At 36.8% G+C, this 21,417-nt stretch overlaps 1 non-coding gene and 1 pseudogene across 1 annotated transcript; one reads left to right on the top strand and one right to left on the bottom strand.

Annotated features, from left to right (window-relative positions):
• The window catches only part of LOC113184237 (T-complex protein 1 subunit zeta-like), a 57,091-nt pseudogene extending 39,468 nt beyond the window's left edge, over window positions 1–17,623 (bottom strand).
• Window positions 17,624–20,946: 3,323 nt separating this feature from the next.
• On the top strand, window positions 20,947–21,054 carry LOC113184254 (U6 spliceosomal RNA). The gene has a single exon (XR_003300967.2). It is a non-coding gene; the product is annotated as a U6 spliceosomal RNA (small nuclear RNA).
• The last annotated feature ends 363 nt before the right edge of the window (window positions 21,055–21,417 follow it).

Genomic DNA, 21,417 nt, shown 5'->3' on the forward strand with positions numbered 1-21,417 from the left:
TGATTGACAGAATGAGCCAATAATTGTTTTTCTCAAACAAAAATGAAGAAAAGTAGTGATCTAGAATGAAGGAAAAGCCTTAATTAAGCCTGTCATAAAAATATTTTTTTCAAAAAGTCAAAAATACTACAAACTGGAAACAAACACACAATTATCTTGTGAATGTAAACAAATACAGCGACAGAGAAAACCAATGGATTATAACCAGAAATAACTGACCTCAGACTTTTAAGATTACTTTAAAGACTTTTGCCTTTTGCACTTTGCTCTGGAAGAACTGAAAGTAAATTTCAGTGACCTGTGTAAGAATTCTGTCTAATGCTTTGGTATCCTGAGAATTTGCCCTGAGGAACACGTGATAGAAGCTGTCCAACTCTGGTCATCACTTCTCAACTCGATTTGCAACAATTACACTTTTAATACCGAAGAGTGTCTTTCTTCTATTTATACTCTTCTGACTTGATTGATGTAGGAACACAGAAGTAAATCAAGTCTACATGATAACTCAATCCCAGTGCATGTGCAACCAAAACGGCCTTGTGAAGAACACAATGTTCTCTTCTGTCTAATGTGCAGCAGAGTATGTGAAATGAGTCAACTGTTAATGGGCTGAAATGTTTATTTATTGAATATGAGTCCCATTTTAACTGTGGAAACATACCTAGGGGTTTTAAGTTTCTCATATTAATATCTGTGTACATTCTTGCATGGGAGTATTTCTAGGTCAAATTAGCACATGCAGGCTGAGATAGGTGATATTTTAAAGACCAGTGTAAATGTCAGTAAACAGAACAGCAGAAAAGACAAGGTACAATTCCATAACGATTCTAAATTATTCAGACTGGCTGATATCTGTTTCAAATTTTAATATATTTTTCATTAAAATCTCCAGGGCAATTCAATGATCTACCCACATTGGTAGCTTCCTAGACATGTGATGTGATTTTTTTTTTTTTTAGAAAAAGAGAGAGAGAATTTTTTAATATTTATTTTTTAGTTTTCAGTGGACACAACATCTTTATTTTTTTAGTTTTATGTGGTGCTGAGGATCGAACCCAGAGCCCCACGCTTGCCAGGTGAACGTGCTACCGCTTGAGCCACATCCCCAACCCTAGATATGTGATCTTTTCCTATCCCAGTGCAGGAAACCATCTCACCTCAGTTTAAACCAGTGAGTCTCAATGTACCTTAAATTTACATATAAGATGAATTAAGTAAAATTAAGAAAATGTAGTCAATCTTTATAATTCTGTTATTTTCTTATTTATATATTCAGATTATATGCTTATTTTTGAGTACTAAAAGTCATGTTGGAAAATAATAAGATAAAGATAGTAGTTGGGAAATTTTTAATGTGTTTACATAGCACAAAAATATTAATCATTTATGTAACTCCTCTGATAAGCTCTTCTAATTTTGCAAAATTTTGAAGTATGAAACCCTGGCAGTCATTCACTCAAGTCATTATGTGGAAGCAAAACTAGCTCTTTTAGAGAATGAACAAATCAACTGGCATTTTTAAGTTTAGAAAAAAAAAAAAGAATATCTCTAGCATTCCTATGAAATGGATAGAGGATTGATTAAATAAAGTATACTTGATTAGAATATATATATATTTTTAGCCATTCTTAGATGTTTCTAAAAGAAGAAGATTAATGGGGCTGGGCTGACCTTCCTGTGCCTTGCCTTGCTAAGCAAAGATTCTCAGCTGTATGAAGAATTTGTTTCCCTGAATTGTGCTTTCTTTCAAGATTCTTGGGTTCCAGGTCAAGAAGATCTTGGGCTTCCTGGGCCTTGAAGACATGGCACCCTCACTGGCCATACTGTTTTTGAGGGACCCACTGATCATGCACAATTCCATTAACATAAATTAAATTTGGGCTGGGGATGTGGCTCAAGCGGTAGCTTGCTCATCTGGCATGCACGGGGCGCTGGGTTTGCACCTCAGCACCACATAAAAAATAAAATAAAGATGTTGTGTCCACCGAAAGCTAAAAAATAAATATTAAAAAATTCTGTCTCTCTCTCTTTCTCTCTCTCTCTCAAAAAAAAAAAAACCCATAAATTAAATTTATTGGTAGCTGCCTAGACTAAAATGAATGTTACCTCATGGATTATATCTAGTTTCTAAGGTCTTTATTATTCTTTTGGGATTTGATATTCATTTGTCATTGCAATTTAAGAAATAAAAGGCCATGGTTAAATGCTTCCCCAAAGACTGTGCTCTAAGAAACAACAAATCTTGCTAGCACTGTGTTTGTGCTACTTCTTCTTTAGCAGTAGCATTGCTCATCCCACAGTGGGATGAGTTGAAGCTGATGTTTTAATTTTGCAATCCTAAGATAAGAGATTCTTGCCATATTTTCAACTCTTCACCATTGTACTAAGTATGACAGGTTTTGTAGAGAAGATTTTTATTCAGGGAATCTAAGACTCTGTGTTTCCCTATAGGTGATTATTTAAAGAACTTTTGGGACTTATATATAAATTTAAGCAACAGGTTCTATAGCATTAGGATTACCTTAAAACATGTGTGTACACATGAAACTGACTGAGCCTATAATACTTTATTCTTTTAATATTTATATTAAAAGCTATAATTTTTTATTATTTTTTATTGGTTATTCAAAACATTCCAAAGATTGCAGAATCACATTGGTTACACATCCACATTTTTACATAATGCCATAATAGTAACTGTTGTATTCTGCTACCTTTCCTATCCTCTACTATCCCCCTCCCCACCCCTCCCATCTTCTCTCTCTACCCCATCTACTGTAATACATTTCTCTCCTTATTTTTTCCCATTCCCCTCACAACCTCTTGTATGTAATTTTGTATAACAATGAGGGTCTCCTTCCATTTCCATGCAATTTCCCTTTTCTCTCCCTTTCCCTCCCACCTCATGACTTTGTTTAATGTTAATCTTTTCCTCCTGCTCTTCCTCCCTGCTCTGTTCTTAGTTGCTCTCATTATATCAAAGAAGACATAAAAGCTATAATTTATGGCATAACTTTTCTAGATACTATGCTAATTTCTAGGGACAAAATAGTGAACTAGACTTGGTCCCTGCCCCAAATATTGCAGATCTTTCCAAATTTTTGAGGTCATAGATATATTTAAACATTGGTGGTTAATAGTTCATTAATAAGAGACACAGAAGAGTCATTCAACATAGTCTCATATACTTAATGCTTATGTGCATAATCTGTATTTCATATCAAAGCTACCGAAACTCTCAGCAATATTTCTGGTGCAGAGTCACCAAGAAAACCTGTGCACTGTGAATTTCCACAAGCTCACATTTATCATCCGTTTGTCTATGCTACACAAGGTGGAACCCCCAGTGCAAGGAGAAGAAGCTCAGCAACCCAGAATCCTACCAGCAAAGTCACGAGCCAGCTGGCAGGAAGAACTTGGATGTGAATCTGCTCAGCTTAAGATATGAGACCAGAAAAAAAAAAAAAAAAAAAAAAGTCAGTCCTGGGCTGCCTGCTCCAAAAGGTTTTACCCAGTTCAGTTTTTAAATTTCTGTTTTTGATTAACTAAACAGATGCTCCAAATCATATCTGCTTTGTTTAGTGTAAGATTTACTAATGAAGAAGAGACGAGTTTTAATAGATGATTCTCAGGATTATAGTCCTTTTTGCTTGGTTAAATAGATGCTGTGCCCTGTAGAGCCTGCATCCCATGAATTCTCAAGTTCAGCATCATTAGTTGGAAGTATGACAAATATCCTAACAATAGACAAAGGTCTTCCTCACAGAAATGTGACACCATTTATTCCAAAAGCCCTGTCTTTTGAAGAAAGTGAAAGGCTCATTTACAAATGTAAATGATGGTTTTCTTTTGTTTATTGAGAGGTAGTGTTAATTAGGTATTGTTATTGGATATGTATGCACATGCAAGCACAGGCATAGACATATAAAGTCTCCTTTTTTATTTGTGAGAAATTCAAAATTACATTTTTTTATTTGTGAGAAATTCAGAATTACATTTTGTAAGTTGGAAACTCGGTGCTTCCAAGATTATGGATTCTGATGAAAAATAAAAGTCATCCCTAAGTAAGGGTCTTTCCATAATCAGTGATTTGGACTTGAGATAAAAACTAATCTTCCTATCCTTTGGGTGCACAGAGTGTATAGGCAAATCAGGCTCTGCTTTTATCTATCACTTTATATTCCTTTTTTTAAATTGCCTAGTCCAGAGATTTGGGGACTTCACTTCCTATAGGTGCAAAGTAAGTACTTGTGGCATGTTAAAATCAAGAACCTGGCTTCGCTTTGAAAATAACATGTACTACTAACTAGCATGTACCAGTTTTAATGTTTCTGATTTTCCATTTATGGTGATTATAACTTATTTGGAATATTGTTTTTCCCAACAAGAAATGTTTTAATAAATATAATGAAAGCTTCAGGTCTGATTATTTAGTTATCATAACATGTTCCTGTTAGAAAACTCAGCACAATATTTTGCTTATGGGGGTGGCTTAATAGACAATCAGGTAAGGTGATTCAATGGACATGTCATAGTTATGATTTTTTTTTGCAAGGCAACTGGGCTTAATAGAAGGCAAAATTCTTCAACCAACATAAACTTGGCAAATACCTTTCTTTCCCACAGCTTCCTCACTTACTGCAATAAAGGGAGTGTGAAATCCTGAGCAAGCAAATTAATTTTACAAAGCACTTAGAAGCTGAATTTTAAGTGCCAATGCAGACCATTGGAAAATCATATTGAGGGCTTTAAGTGAAAATGCTACTTACTGCCCAGTTGCAGCCAACTAAAATAGTGTTATAACTGACAAAGAGTTGGTCAGACTATTAAGAAGAAGATAATTCTCATAGGGTAACATGATGAATACAGGGTGACATGATTCCTACATCTTGATTCCATATTGTGACTGTCCATTATGACATAAAGTGCATCATCCAGACTCATTTTTAAAAAAAATTGCTCTATAAATTTGTTTGGAGTCAGCAGAAGGGGTCCCCTGCATTCACAGATTATCTTCTAAACTTTATGCTTTTTGATATAATGGTCACATAAATTATCATTCAAAATTTTGTCTGGGAAGAATATGGAAACAGACAAACTGCTGAACCAGTGGGAAGACTGGCCACTGTACTTACAAAGAACCTGAAAAGGGGACAAGGTGTCTCTGATGGAAGAGTGACTGATGGTCTCTTCATCAACCTCTCTGTGTGCACAGGAAAAATTGTTTATTGATGTCTCTATTTTCCATTTTTTCTATACATGATCCTGTCCAGCCAGCAGCAAGATACCATAGTGAACTTTGAAGGAAATTTTAAACTGAGATCTTTGCATTTATTTGTTAATTTTGCAGCAATATTTTTTGAGCTTCTGAAGAAAATTTTCTCTCCAAGAGAAGCTAGGGTTTTCAGCCCACATTTACCAGAGTGTAATCAGTTGTGAAATGTGTCACAGTGAGAAGCAAGGTATGCAAATGAATAATATATGATTTTTGTATAAATTCAGATGAATTCAGAGTTGTTGCTATAATGACATAAGTCCCACTAACTTTCATCTCAAAATATTTTCTGAAAAACAGATTGGCTTAGAACTTAACAATCTATTTTATTTTCAAAAATCTGTTGAGTTGAACAGTGTCTTCTCCATGAAGTCTCTGGATTGTGTTTAGAGAAAAAGGTAGATAATCCATGTCCTACTTATCTATTGCTGCATTATTGTCCATTCTAAATGTAATGGATTAAAACAAAACAGCATTTATTTAGCAATGGACTCTTCAATTTTGGCAGGGCTCTGTGGGGTAGCTTTCTTCTACTGTACCTAGAATCAACCAAGTTAGTGGAAGTCTTGCTCTCTTGTCTAGGGAAGGAGTATTAATTGTTGTGGCCAGAGAATAGATTATGGCACATTGTGTTTTTCAACAGTGGCCATAATTCCATTTCTGGTTCCAGGTGCTTGTTCAGACACTTAGTATTCACCCATTGAAAAGTGGAGTGTGTGTTTTCTTTCCTTGGTTCTGGAAAGATACTAAATGCTCTAACCAATAGAGTGTGGCAGAATTCTTATCAGCCAGGACTTCAGGGCCAGGCTGCAAATGATAACATGGCTTACCTTTGGACTCTCAGGATGCTTGTCCTTGGAAGCCCTGGCCACATGAGAGGAAATGGGTGTTTGGTCAACAATCCTAGTGAAATTCTCAATTAACAACCATAATCAACTCTCTGAGTAGATAAGTCTTATTCCAAGCCCTAGGTTCTGAGCCTTCCCTCATGATGGCATGTGGAACAGAGATGAACTATCCTGAGTACTATGGTTTAGATATTAGGAGTCCCCCAAAAGCTCCTGTGTGAGACAATGTAAGAAGGTTTAGAGGAGAAACAATTGGGTTAGAAGAGTCTTAACCCAATCAGTGAATCAACCCCTCAATGAGAAGATTGAGTGGTAACTATAGGTGAGCAGAGTGTGGGTGGAGGATGTGGGTCCCTGGGGCATGACTTTGGGTTTTTATTTTGTATCTGGTGTGTGGAGTCTTTCTCTCTGCTGAGCTGCTTCCCTCTACCATACTCTTCCTCCATGATGTTCAGACTCACCTTGAGCTTCGAGGAATGGATACTGCTGTCTATGGATTGAGACCTCTGAAACTGTGAGCCCCCAAATAAGTTTTCCTCCTCTATGACTGTTCTGGCCAGGTCTTAGTCATAGCAGTGAAAAAGCTGACTAAAACACCAAGGCTTGTCCAAATTGCAGAGATGTAAGATAAACAGGTAACTGGAATAGATAATTGCAACATTCTGCTTTAAAGATTAAAGACAGGATTTACTCAACATTTTCTGAAGATCCCAGAGATTACACTGAAATAAACTTCTTTTCATTCATCACCCCCTGCTTATATATCTTTCCTGTATAATTAGAAAGAGATATGGGTCTCTTTTCAAATTTCATTCTTTTCCACCAAAGCACATGTTGACTCAACAATGCTAAAATGATAATCTGCAGATTTCTGTTACTTCTCAATAATCGTAACCTCTAGTTTTGAATGTAGGATAATTACACAACAGTCTTACTATACCAGTGTTGGTAAATTTCAACATTTCAGGGCTTTAGTGTTAGCCTGAATCCAACTTAGCAATCAGACATCATAGAGTCCATAGGGATATTATTTGACAGTGTGTAAAACATGATTAATCAAATCAAGATTCCCTTAAATACAATTTTCCTATCTTCACCAAATCCTATGACCATACACATTGGCATAGTTTTGTTTCTGAAATGTCATTGTGCTGTGTCTATTCAGAAAAAAGAAAACTCAGATAAATATGATAATGTACACCTTTCAGAGATGATAAATGATAATGCTGTAAATTTTCTACAGATTTATAATTAAAGAAAAGTTTTCTATAGATGTGAGCCAATATGTTATTTTGTCTTCTCAGTAGGTTTTTAAGAATCTTCATTAAAGTCCACCTGGGAAACTTATTCTCAAAGGACAACATTCATTGGAATCCTCTACAGGGTGCAAGTCACAGATTGCTGTGGCTCAGGCCTAGGGTTTTAGATTTAATAGCAGAGTGAAGCTTACCTATTTGTGTTTTAATAGTGCTGCTGGTCCAGGGACTGCACTTTGAGAACCAGATCTAGATGAAAAAGACATAGAGCTGTTGTGTAGGTAAAGTTTTTTCAAATCTCTAATCCCTGAAATATACTCTAAATTTAAAAGTTTTGAAGCCACCACATGACAAAGTAGTTTTCACTCACCTAGGGGTTAGATAAGCCATTTCTCTTAGCCACATTTCATCACATATTGGGGCAAAGTACAAGAAGAAACAAATTAGCTCTTTCTGTCTAAATGTCATCAAGTTTTAAACGGTTCCTAAAATTGAGGATGTGTTGTGAGAGTTATTGCCAGCATTTCCCACCAATAATCAACCAGAAAATTTGGGTAATTTTGACTGCTTGATTAAAAAGTAGTCAAAAATTCTATCCCCAATATCTTCGCCATAAAAAATGCTATAGATAGAATCAGATTATTCTGTGATTTCAAAGACTCTTTTTGTTCCTGTCTAGACATCTTAGACACTTAAATTTCAAGAAAACTAAGTGTTCTTAGGAAAATAGGAAAGGACGTCTCCGCTAGGCTTCTCAAAGGGAGCAAGTCAGACATGACACCTGAAGATTTTCTTTGAGTATTCTAAATATTTTCAACTTATTGGACCTAATCGGCCCCATCTGTGGGACTATTGGACTGCTTTGGAATCATTGAGGTCTTTCTGGTCACACATTTTTCCACTGACTCTTTCTCTCCTCTGTTCTCATGTTGGTTGTTTCTTTCTAATTGAAATGTTTCATAATTGAATAATTTTAGTTTCCATTTTTCATTGTGGACCTCCTCACTTTGCCTTATTAAATGCATTCTTATGAATATATATTTCTATTATTACTTTGCTAAGTGACTCATTTACTTTTTTTATTATGAAAGAAAATCCATATTCATGGTTCATTTCTTTGTGGAGAAAAAGACAAAAAATATTATTGGAAAAAAATTAACGTTCCAAAGGCTATTATTAATAGATATTCAGTAAATATTGAGATAATTTTCTTTATAGTCATATGCCTGTACACATATATATTAACTAAATACATATGGAATATTTCAAAATATAACCTTTAGTTTATATTTTAAAAATATAACCTTTATTTTTTTTAAGGTTATATTTTGAAATGTAAAGAATTTTAAAAACTAGAACATATAAATTAAAAAGACAAAGAAAATTATAGCATCCATAATACTATATCCTCTCAGATATCATCAGAAATTTTTATATGAATATGAATTCATAATTCAGAAAATAGAATTTTCTTCATATAATGTTCTGATATTCTGTTCTACTTAGTATATTTGCTACAATAATTTTTCCATATATTTCGTTGGATAAATTCTTATTAAAAGGATTCATATAATAAAATGAGTATATTCTTAAAAAATTCTACAAATTATTATCTAGAAAGTTGTGCTAGCTTATTTTCTCACCAACAGTGTGTGAAGGCACTTCTCATTCTTGAGCATACTAAGCTTTATCTTTTAAAAATTTGAAGCATTTTAATAAAGTAAAACTTAAGACTTGTTATGCTTTGTATTGTATTCCTTTGTTTATAAACATTTTTTTCATGGGTGGGTTAACCATTTACATGTTATTTTTCCAAATTGTTTGCCCATAGCTACATCTATTTACCTATTTTTATGTTTAGTGTTTGCTTTATTTGTAGGTAAATCATTATATATTAAGGATATGATTCTGAAAATCAGTTTTTTTAGTTATCTTTTCAACTCTTCGGAATGTGTTTTTCTAAATGTTCATATTTTTATGATGCCAAATACAAAAGATTACTTCTTTAAAAGAAACTTTTATTCTGAAGAGATTCAGAAGAGTTTTATTATTGTTTTCATCTGTGAATAGCACTCTATTGTTTTTATTATTCATAGTTTTAAAGAAACTATTCTCTTTCTTTTGTTCATGAATCTTTATGCTCATCCCCAGGATCAGTATTTACATCTTGCAGCCTCCCTTAGAACTGTTCCCTGTGCTTCCACCTAGACATCTCCTGGCTCTCAGATGATCATCCATCATAATAATCTAGTTTATCTCTTAACTTAAACTTATACCAATGGAATAACACTGCATATGCTCTTTTATTTCTGGTTTCTTTCACTCAAAATTAAGTACGTAAAAATCATAGTGGTCCAAGTAACAGTACTTCATCCTTTCCTTTTCCATTTCTATGTAATATTTAATTTCTGTTATCAGGAATAAAAGGTCTGTTTACAAGGATGAAACGGTTAATTCATTGAGAGGACATAAAAACCTGAAACATTTAATAAACTATTTATTTTTATTTCAAAATACACACAACAAAAGCTTATAGACTCATGAGAACAGAGAAATCCATGATTAGAGTTAGCTATTTCAATATCCCTTCTTACAAAGTGGTAAAATGAAGAGAAACAATAAGAAAAAATATAGAATAAACAACACTATGAACCTAATGAAATGAAATAATTCACTTAACATCAACAAAATAAATCTTTTCAAGTGCACATAACACATTTAACAATATACACCCTATTTTGTGACTTGTAACAAATTTCAATAAATTTTTGTGACTTGTAACAAATTTCAATAAATTTAAGGGGTTTCAAGGTGTACATAACATGTTCTTTCACCACAGAAATCAATGATAGAAGGAGAAGGATAGTCAAAATATTCAAATGTTTTTCATCCAAAACACACATTTCTAAATAACCCACAAGTCAAATATAAAATCCAAAGGGAAATTAGGAAGTATTTTGAACTGAAGGAGAAGAAGCATTTTTAAACTAAAAGTGGAGGGAAGCAACTAACATAGATCAAAGCAGGAATCAATGAAATAGAAGAGAAAAACAATAGAGAAATGTCAGTCTTTTCAATGGTTATTCCCAGGTCGGGGTCTTTGCTTATCTGGGAATGGCTTGTCCCTCTCTTAAACTTGATTTCCCTATATTGTTTCATGTCCATGTTTCTCTGAGATCATAGAAACATACACTGGAAAACTACACAGCAACACTGGAAGAAATTGATACATACAAAGTAGCTTCATCTCAATAATGCCCAGTGAAAGAAGCCAGGCAAAAAAAAAATATTATGTGCTCTATGCTTCCATGTATATAAAATATTAGAAGACAAACTAATCATTGGTGAAAAAGCAGATCAATCATTATTCAGAAATTGTGGAGCACAGAAAGGAGGACCTGGATTACAAAGGGACAAAAGGTCATTTCTGGGATGTGTGATAACACCAACACTTATCAAATATACTTTAAATACTTGAAGTATGTATGTATGTAATATACCTTATTTTTTTAAAGTGGCTTTTAAAAAATTTAAAAATGGACACATTTTTGGCCATAATTGTGGCACATGAGTTCATAATTATATGCACAATTAATCAAGGCATTATTTCAGAAGCATAGGTATTGGGGAATGGCAAGGTACATGTTTAAGAAGGAAATTATTTATTTATATCAACTCATAATACAGGATCAGTGGAGATGAAGGAGTGGGGTCCAGATTGGCAGAACTAATTTTTATAAAGAAGACAGAGTAACTCTTACTTTTTAGTATTCTTGGAAAAGTTGGAAGATTTTGTTCTTCCCCCAGAAGGGGCCATTTAATAATCCCAAAGCTGGTGCATATTTAGACCATACTGCCCACTCATTCCTTCTCTTCATCCAGAAAGCAGGATACAATTAGTGAAGCCAGGAAACTGACTAAAGACTGATAAAGAGGGCTTTGGGGGTGTCCTCCAAATATTGCTTCCACAAATATTGCTTCATACCTTTAACATGCCCACAAAATGTATATGCCAGAAACTCATAAAATATGAGTTTCTACCCTTCTTAGCTCTGAGATAGATGTGTAATAATAATTAATATGTGATGAGAATTCTTAGAGCATGCTTCTATTAGAAATTAAGGTGAAGAGAGACATCTGAACCCAGCAAACTCTTAAATTAGCATGTGAGCAGATGAATTACCTTAGCATAAGAGATCTGTACTTTATTACTTTCCATTTCAATCTCTAATTGATTGTTTTCCCCTAATTTTCTTAATTTTTTTATTAATTAAACTTATTTTATCAATCAACCTTATCTTAACAGAAACAAAATTTTGATTTTTGAGAGAGAGAGAGAGAGAGAGAGAGAGAGAGAGAGAGAGGATTTTTTTAATATTTATTTTTTAGTTTTTGGCGGACATAACATCTTTGCTTGTATGTGGTGCTGAGCATCGAACCCGGGCCACACGCGTGCCAGGCAAGCGCGCTACTGTTGAGCCACATCCCCAGCCCTGATTTTATTTTTAAATTTAATAAAATTATCTTGGGCAATCATCAAATCCTGCGTATATGTCAGGGTAACTGTTTATTCTTGTAGCCACTCATTTGGCAAATATTTATTATGCTTTTATTACATAGCAGTTGTTTCATAATCAGTTTTTATTGGTGGGTACTTAAATTGTTTCCAACTTTTTACTATTACAAACAAACTGCAAAGGATGTTTGTGTGTGTGTGTGTGTGTGTGTATGTGTGTGTGTGTTGGTGTATGTTTGTGCTGTGATTTTTGCTTGTCTGCAGTTTTTCCTTTAAACATACTCTTAAAAATAGAATTGCTAGGTCAATGAATATAAATATTTTAAATTTGTATAGGTACTGCCAAATGTCTTTTCTGCACTAAGTGGATTTAGCTGTGGAATGCATCTTTTACATTGACTGGTAAAGGACAAATTTTAGTGGAGACATAGGCTGAAGCCAGATTATGGGGATTCAGGGAAAGGAAGAAGAGAAGGCAGCCTGTGAAACTCTACGGAAGTTTAGTGATGATACTGGAGTATGGAGGCCAATTTCCTTTATCTCAAATGAGGGCAACTTTGCTGGGAAATGTGAACTTCAGAACCCCAAGGAAACTGGCTGTGGCCTTTGCTGTGACAACATGACTGCATTACAGGTCAAGCTTGTCTTCTCAGGCTTATTCCTTCATCCTCTGAAGGGTGCTGATCTGGGGTGATAAGTTTCCTGCAGCTAATCTTCATCTCAGCGTCTCTTTTCAAGTGAAACCGACTTCAAACATCTGTCAATGTGTGTTTCATACAAAGTACCTTCTAAATTAAGGTATAGACTTTTCAGATGATCCAAGATCAAGAAAATTGATTGTCAATAGGCCTATCCTTCAAGAATATTTATTTTTCTTTTTTAAAAATTCCTTCAAATGAATGGGAATGATTTGTATTAGTCCACTTTCCATTGCTATAACAAAATACCTCAGGCAGACATTTTGTAAGATAAAAAGAAGATTTACTTAGCTTACATTGTGAGAGGTAAAATTCCAATATCATGTAGCCTCATTGGTTCAGCTGCTAGTGAAGGCCTTCCTGGCTCTCTCATGACATGGTAGATGACATCATGATATGAACAAGTGAGAAAGGGAGAGATCACACAAGGAGGATTCAAAGCCAAAGAAGAGATTCAGGAATTAGACTAACTCTCTTAGAATAGCTGGCCCTTTCAGGAACTATAAACCTGAGTCTCATAAGAACTAACTTTATCCCTTCTGAGGGCCCACCCCTAATGACCTAACCAACTTCCACTAAGCCCCACCTCTTAAGGGTTCCACCACTTCAACACTGTCTCACTGAGACCCCAGCTTCCATTACATGAACCTCTAGGGGACAAATCACATCCACACCATAGCATGATTCTATGTGGAAGCACAGATTTTCAGGGAGAAAGAAAGAACACTCCAAAGATATACAGGTGGGTTAAAATAAACATTTATTTGAAAAGAAGGCAAGCAATAAAATAACAATGCATTTTGGGGTTTATAACTCATGCAGAAGTAAAATATGTGAGAATAATAACAAAAGGTAGGAAGGGTAAAAAATAACCGATAGTAACCACTAAAAATAATGCAAAATGCTGACACAGAAGGATCACAAGTTCAAAGCCAGCCTCAGCAACTTAGGGAGGCTCTAAGCAACTTAGGGAGACCCTGTCTCTAAATAAAATATACAAAGGGCCAGAGATGTGGTTCAGTGGTTAAGTGCCCTGGGTTCAATCCCCAGAACCAAAAACAAAAAAACAAACAAACAACAACAACAACAACAACAACAAAATTCAATAGGGGAAATAAAATGGATAGTAAAATATTTTCTTAATTTAAAATAAGCAAGGAACCCAAGAATAACAGGTCAAAAAACAGATTAGATAAATATCAAACAGAAAGCAAGATGGTAGAATGAATCCCAACTATACCAATAATTACATTTGATATAAATGGGGTAAACACTCCAAATTAAAGAGTGTCTAAATGGATTAACACACACACACAAGCACCTGTGCACACTGGCATGACCAAATGTATACTAACTAAAAGAGACTCACTTCAAATACAGAGACTCAAATAACGTGAAGGTCAAAGATGGACAAGGCTATATCCCACAAACACTAATCAGTTTGTCCTTGAGATTTTGCTCTTTATCAAGGTGGGATTTTTTTTGCAGAGTTGTAGGGAGGGGAAGGAAAGGAAGAACAGAAATTAAAAGTGAAAAGAACAAATAAGAGATGACGGAAAAAGCTAGAAAATAGTAGGAGAAGAGGGAGTGGAGATAAACTAGAGAACAGGAAAGAGAGAGGATTTGGAAAACTAGAGGGAAAGAGATTGGAGAGGGGAGAAGAGGAGGAGTAGGGTAGTAGAAAAGAATACTGAAGGACAAATAGGATGAAGAAAATTACTGCTATAACTTTCAGATCCACCTCTCAACCCCTGACAGTCCCTTCTAATATGGCCCACTCTCTAACTTGTTCCTTTTTATTTTTCTAGACATTACACTTTTCAATGTCCAACTTTTTTAATGAGCAAAAGGGCCTCTGCTGGATCAGAAAAGAGAACAAAATGCTTTTGATGTACCAGGGTGACTCATCAAGTTACTGTCATGCCCCTTAGCTGTTCCTTGGGAGTGCTAGGTGGTCCATGACAGCCACAGGGCCTGCACTCAGTTATTGCTGGGGGAGTCTTCTATAAGTGACTTCTTCACTACAGGGACCTTTATATGAATTTTATGAGAAAGTCTCAAATTTGAAACTATGACCACTAACAACACAAAGCCACTCATGTAAAGGATTTGATTAGAAGCAGCTGGTCCAAAAACAATACTGTCTCAATATAAGGCCTTCAGTGAGAGTCATAAAAAATAGTTAACATTTCTTGGAAGGAGAGAAATTACTTGTTGAAGATTGTTGTCTTAGATTTTCCACAGAATAGAGATGCACATTATAGGGTTTTAAAACCCTCCTTACAGTGAAGTTGTCTGCGTCATTTTGCGTAGAGTATGTTAAATATTAGTTCAAGAAACCAAAGGGAATCAGTATTCTCTTATGAATACTGAACTATGCTGTAAGTATTTTCCCTTCACATATGTGCTAATTATACCTAAAGGTGTTAGTGGTGGAAAGAACAAGTCTGGGACATATCCCTGTAGTTTGCCCCATGCATGGTCAACTTTGCTTGTCTAAGCATGACACTGTTTTCTCTGATTCCTTCAAACTGTCCTTGAAGCATCACCTGGTCTGTGCCACCCATCAAGTGGGCATGGTGTGAAATTTCTAACTTTGTGTGTGTGTGTGTGTGTGATATAGTGCTCTTTAGTAATCTGATAATTTCTTGAACTCCTTATCAGAATAATGTTATTGCTTTATTTTAGCTTACAGGAAAAATTTGAATACATAAAATAAAATACAAAGAACTATTTTGATGCTCAGTTACCAAAATGCTTTTTAAAATCTGTAGCTTACTAGTAAATTTGCTTCCTTGAAAATAAACTAAGAAGCTGGGTGCAGTGTCACAGGCCTATGATCACAGTGGATCAGAGGCTGAGATAGTAGTATCCCGAGTTCAAAGCCAGCCTTAGCAACTTAGCAAGGCCTTAAGCAACTCAGTGAGATCCGATCCCTAAATATAATGTTAAAAAGGGCTGGGGATGTGATTCAGTGGTTAATTGCCCCTAGGTTCAATGTCTGGTGAAAACAAAAAACAAAAAACAAAAAACAAAAAACAAAAAAAAAAAAGAAAGAAAGAAAGAAATACCCACCAGTGGATTTTTATAAAAAACATTAGATTCAACTCGTCAATGAGCATAAATAATTTATTTGTCTGCATAGTTGGCTATGACAAGATATATAATTTATATATTTTATACTGTTGACAAAGTCCCAATGATTATTGCAATTGGTGGTACATTCTCCCGCACTTTACTTTTCTTCACAAATCAAAGAAATACTAATTTTTTTTTTAGAGATTAATAAAAAGAGAATGTAATTTTTTTTCCCATTCAAGTAGAGTCCGGGTTTGGGACACTGGAAAGGTAACTTGACTTGGGGAGCATAAAAATCTGGTACCTACTGATTTTCAGCAAAAGCAACTAAAAGAACAGACAGAAGCAATAGTGTTAAATATTTCTTTAAGGCAAAAGAATTCCCCATAGTAATAAATAGGTAGAAAAAAATCTGAAGCTCAATATTAAAATCTGTATTAGATTAATAAGATCAATATTACTAGATATATTTTTGGCCTCTGTTGCCTTTTATCATTCTTTGCCTTTTTTTTCATTCCTTTATAAAAGCCTTCCCTTTCACAGGTGTGGTCTTCTTAGTAGCAGTAAAAATTTTAACTGAGATTTTCAAATTTGTAATGCACTATGGAATTGGTGGATATCTGATACGATAAAAATGATATATATCATAATATGTGTTAGTTATATTGTTTCTGTATTTTTTTTTAAAAAAAGTTCCCTTTCCTGAATCTACAAGATGGATTCTATATGTGGATTTCTGTGTAGATCAATAAGGAGTTGGATGCAGCAAGCCCCATATGGTGAGGTTCTCTCTGGCTGGGAAGCATGAACCATACAGTCTCAGAAATCTGGGTCTGCAGCCCTTAGGTTTGCATAAGATCTGAGCTAAAAAGGAAAAAGAAAAAAAAAAAATCAAGGGAACAGAAGCCACAGACAAAATGCAGAGCTCAGGTCAGACCTGGTCCAACAGCAATTGCCCTTTCCTTCTCTGCTGAATTGTGATGATGGCAACCAGCCTTTCCCATCCATCCTGCAGATGTAAAAGTTAGTAAGCAGGCCTGGAGAGGGACTGAAGCACATTGAGAACAGCTGTCTGCTGAGAAGGTGGTGCAAAGTAGGGTAATATCCCTTTAAGGTGTGTGTGTGGGGGGAATCTTTCAGAAAGAAGAATTCAGAAGAGGATATAATTCAGTAACCAAACAAGTCTTATCAAGTTTTAAAACATACAATTTAGAAAATTAATGGTTAGAAACTCAGTGGGGCATGTTCATCAGCAAAATGCTACAATGTTTGAAACCGTATCCCCTGTCAAGCCCGGCAGGGGCCTATCATTACAAGTCTAGAGGGACACCCATTCCTAACTATATCAATTCTCTTAAAACAAAAAGGATTCCTTCTCTAGTTTTGCTTTGCTTTCCCAGTCGAAACTGCAAAGAAATTAAGTGGGCAAGGAGTTCATTAAATTAATTTTCTTAATCTGAGGGCAAAGTTTTTAGATGCTGTCTGGTAATAGCCCTGGAAACCAGCCCATGTGAGGGCATTTAATAGGATCATTGGTATAGCTTATAGCCTTCTATCAGAAGGTCGCATCTTGAACTACAAAATAAGCATTGTTAATAGACCATCTGGGAAATGCTGCTGTAAGTATTTGTCAAATTGACTGGAGTGGCACTGAGTTGATTCACATACAGGGTGGCCTTGCCAAGTAAGCCACACTTTACCTCACCACAGAAGTTTTCAAGAGCTTGTTCTCTCTTTGCCAACACAGTTAATCCCCAGGGAGGCCCATTTGTTGACAGCAACAGCTCCCTAAGCTCACAGATCCCAGGCTCACCACAGGCACACAGGATTCTGGAGTCAATGTGGCCTGGTTCCCTGCAGAGAGCACCAGCAGCAGCCAGGGACATTGCATACTGATATGGTCTATCTTCTCTGGTCAGTGACCCCAGAAAGGCAGGGGAAGGTAGGACCATTATGGGATATGTGTGTTCCACCATGTAAGAGAGCACGTTTCTTCTGAAGACGTAAAAACCAATCACTTTTTTGTTGTTCTTTTTAGATATACAAGACAGTAGAGTATATATTAATATATTATACCTACATGGAGCACAGTTTATTCTAATTAGGATCACATGATGTGGAGTTACACTGGTGGTGTATTCATATATGAACACAGAAAAGTTATGTCAGATTCCTTCTACTCTTTTCTATCCCCACCTCCCTGCCTTCCCTTCTTTCCCTCTGTCTAATCCAATGAACTTCTCTTCTTCACCTCCTCACCCTCCCTGTGTGTTAGCATCTGCATTTCAGAGAGAACATTCAGCCTTTGGGATTTCCAAGCCAAGGACTCTTGTTCATGCCAGTGCCCAGCAATCCAGGAGGTGTTTAGGTAATTATCTCATTTTCTGTAGAGAATCCTAAACGTATTCAGAGTTATCCTTAGTTCTGACTAAACCTCTGTCTCTGGTGACATGCAGCCCTTAAGGCTGAAAGCCCCTCGTAGAAGTTCCTTCAGGCTGGCCTTGCCTGTGTTACTTTCACAGGTTGCATTCCAGCTCTGGTTATGCACAGCCAGGTCAGGCGCCTTGCCCTCAAATCCAACTAACTGCTGAGGTACCCTAAGAGTGGAATTGGGGATCATGGGTTGCACTCCTGCAGGTGATCTGAAATATCAGACTTGTATACAATGTCCTCAGTGCATCATCCTCTTATGATATGCTGGCTGGGCCGTGTCTTGCTAAGCACCACTCAGAGCTTTGCTGGTTTGCCTGTTGCCTTCAATGAAGCCATGTGATGTACTTACAGATCACTTAGTCAAGCAACATGGTCTCTCTTCACAGAAGTAACCGAATATCTTACGTTTCAATAACTCTTAATTCTCCCGCTGAAGAACAAGTCCTTAGAGCGCAGAGTCACGCTGCTCTGTAGGTTGTGCAGGTTCAGCTGAGCCCATTCAGGGGATGAGCAGGAGCCTGGAAGGATTGTTCTGGCCTTGGCACAGACCCTCCCACAATGTGATAATCCCAGCAGGCCACGCCTGAGGTGGAGGCCACAAACCTTCCCTGCTTGGGAGTCAACTTCTGACCTCTTGCCCCCCCTCCCACAGAACTACTTTGTCCAAAATGCTGGCTGCTCAGTCATAAATTATTCTTTAGTTAAGAGGTTTGGCTCCTGTGTGAGTTACTGTGGTTTGAAAAGAAAAGGGGGGGGGGAATTAGAACATCACAGTTTAGCCAAGACCCAAAACCTAACCAAGGTAAAGTGGAAACAGGCTGAGAAAGGTCAAAGTAAAAGGCAGGGAGAGGGGCTTTTATTTGCTTGCTGTTTAGAGTTGTGCAGCTCATTACTTGTTGACAAGATGATTTTCCAGAAGTGTCTTTTCTGTAGTTTTGCTTCTCAGGGGAGTAGGCTATTAAAAATATGCATTTTTTAGGGACAGATTATTTTCTTTGGATTCTCACAGTGGCTAGAAGGATTCCTGTGAGCCCTCCAGCTGCTTTACTAACACACTCTTAAATGGGCAGAAACAGGGTAGGGACCAGAGTCCCCCGGGCAGAGGTTTCCCTGAGGTCCGCAGAAACCATATCTGTGAGCAGAACGAGAGGAAGTGGCATAGTTCCAGCCGTGTGCCGGAGAGGAGTGCTGGAACACTGACAGCTCTGCTTGGCTTTGTAGACAAAACTTGCTTGTGATTGAGTAGTTGTGTCCATGGGTCACCCATCATTCCTTCCTTAAAAAGGAAAACAAAACTTAACATGATGTCCAATCTAGCTTAGTGCTTTACTTTCATCTCAATCATTTTTAACATTCCCTTTACACAGAATAAAGTCTTTTGAATAAAAGATGCACAATCTCTCTAAAGCCTCTCCCTCCCCATTTCTCTCCTTTCTATATCTCTGGTTGTGTGGGCACCAGGAGGCCCACCAGCCCCTGGCTTGCCCTTCAGTGTCTGGTCTTCTAGGCCCCGAGCCTTTTCCCTTGGTGGTGCTGATTTCACCAGCTCCATGTTCTGCAGGAGAAGTGTGGCCTGTTCTTTTAGGTTAAAATATTCACACAGAGCATCAGCCACCTTCTTCTGGCTGATTTGACCTCCTTATATTTCTCACTGGCTCTGAAGCAGTACCCCCTTGCCTTGACCTCCCCGCTAGTCTTTGCAAGATCTTCTGGCCAGACCCTGGTAGGTGTCTGACAGCCTATTTATCTCCAAATTCATCATGTGAACCACTTGGGCACTTATATCAGCTCAAGACTCAGCTCCGGCACCATGGCACATGACACCAATAACCAGACATCTAGCTCCTGACCTATGCATGCATTCCTGATGCCTCTTCCCGATGCTTCCATCTTCTTTCATTACTGACTATAAAATGATTATTACTTATGAGTGTTCTGTGCAGGGATGCCTGGTGGCCTGAGAGTCAGCACCTTCTCAGAGACCAGAATGGGAGGCCATGCAAGAACCAGCTGGCTTTCTCCCCTACCTGTGGGAACAAAGCCCAGAAGGGGCAGGGAGGAGGCACAGGTCCCACTACCTAGGTCTCCCCTTATGTTCCTCGGGAAAGAGAGAAGAGATGTGGTGTTCCTTTACTTTCTTCTCCTACTTTGTTCTAAATAAGCCTTAAACAAGGGTACACGGAGTGTCATCTCTTCTTTCACACAAGAAAGTGGGAACAGGACCCTCTAGCCTTGCTCCCATGGGCTCTCGGAATATAATAGAGAAATTCAACAGGCTTCTCTTTCTAGAGAGCCTGCTTTTAAAGCTATACTCTCCCACAGAAGAGAAATGCCAGACCTTTCCTGTGAAAGGTGTGTATTTTTCATAGCTTGACCTTCAGAATAAAAAAAAAATGGCAATGAAATATCCATTAAAGGAGAAAGTACAAATGAACAGTTTAATATTTGCTGAAGTATTTTCAATACTTAAACCTCACAAGGCCAGAATGGCCCAGATGCACAACTCTGGGGGTAGGATTATTGCCTCTGGAGTTGTCCTATGAGTCACTGTGATCTGCTTTTGTTTTAAATGCATGTGTCCATTTGGGGCGAGATATAGGTGGAAAGAAAGTGTGCCAAATGGTAGAACACCTTTTTTTTGTTTTGTTTTAATATGAAATGCTTCACAAAGGATGAGGCAGTAATCAAATTCTTAGCCATGATTTTCTTAAAATATTTGCTCCTGTAATGGAGGAATAATCAGGAAAAACAGTTTCATTCAAGTTAAGGGGCAAGAAGCTCTGGATAAATACATTTTGACTGTCCTGCTCTTTTATCTTCTTCATCAAGAATGCCTGCATGCGTGCTTGCTTTGGCAGCACTTATACTAAAATTGGAACAATACAGAGAAGATTAGACATGGCCTCTGTGCACAGATGACACCCAAATTTGTGAAGTATTCCATATTTTTTAAAAAAAAATACCTATACACAGCACCCATGACCACTAACGTCTCTTACCTATGAGGCCATTCCTAGGACAGGATCCTGATGCTTCTCTGTTTCCATCTTCTGTATAAACAGACTAGCTTTCTGGGTCTCAGTCTTCTTTTGCTAATTTCCCATGAAAACATAAAAAATGTATATTAAATATGTGACATGCTGAATTGTACTCTTTAAAATGGTGAGTTATGTCAATAAAGCTATTATTTTTATCTATTTACTTTTTGGTACTGGAAACTGAAACCAGGGGCCCTTAACCTCTGAGTCACATTTCCAACCACCCTTTAAAGTATTTTATTTAGAGACAGGTTTTTACTCAGTTGCTTAAGGCC

Source organism: Urocitellus parryii, chromosome 1, assembly GCF_045843805.1.
Source record: "Urocitellus parryii isolate mUroPar1 chromosome 1, mUroPar1.hap1, whole genome shotgun sequence".
In the NCBI taxonomy this organism is placed as follows: Eukaryota; Metazoa; Chordata; class Mammalia; order Rodentia; family Sciuridae; genus Urocitellus; species Urocitellus parryii.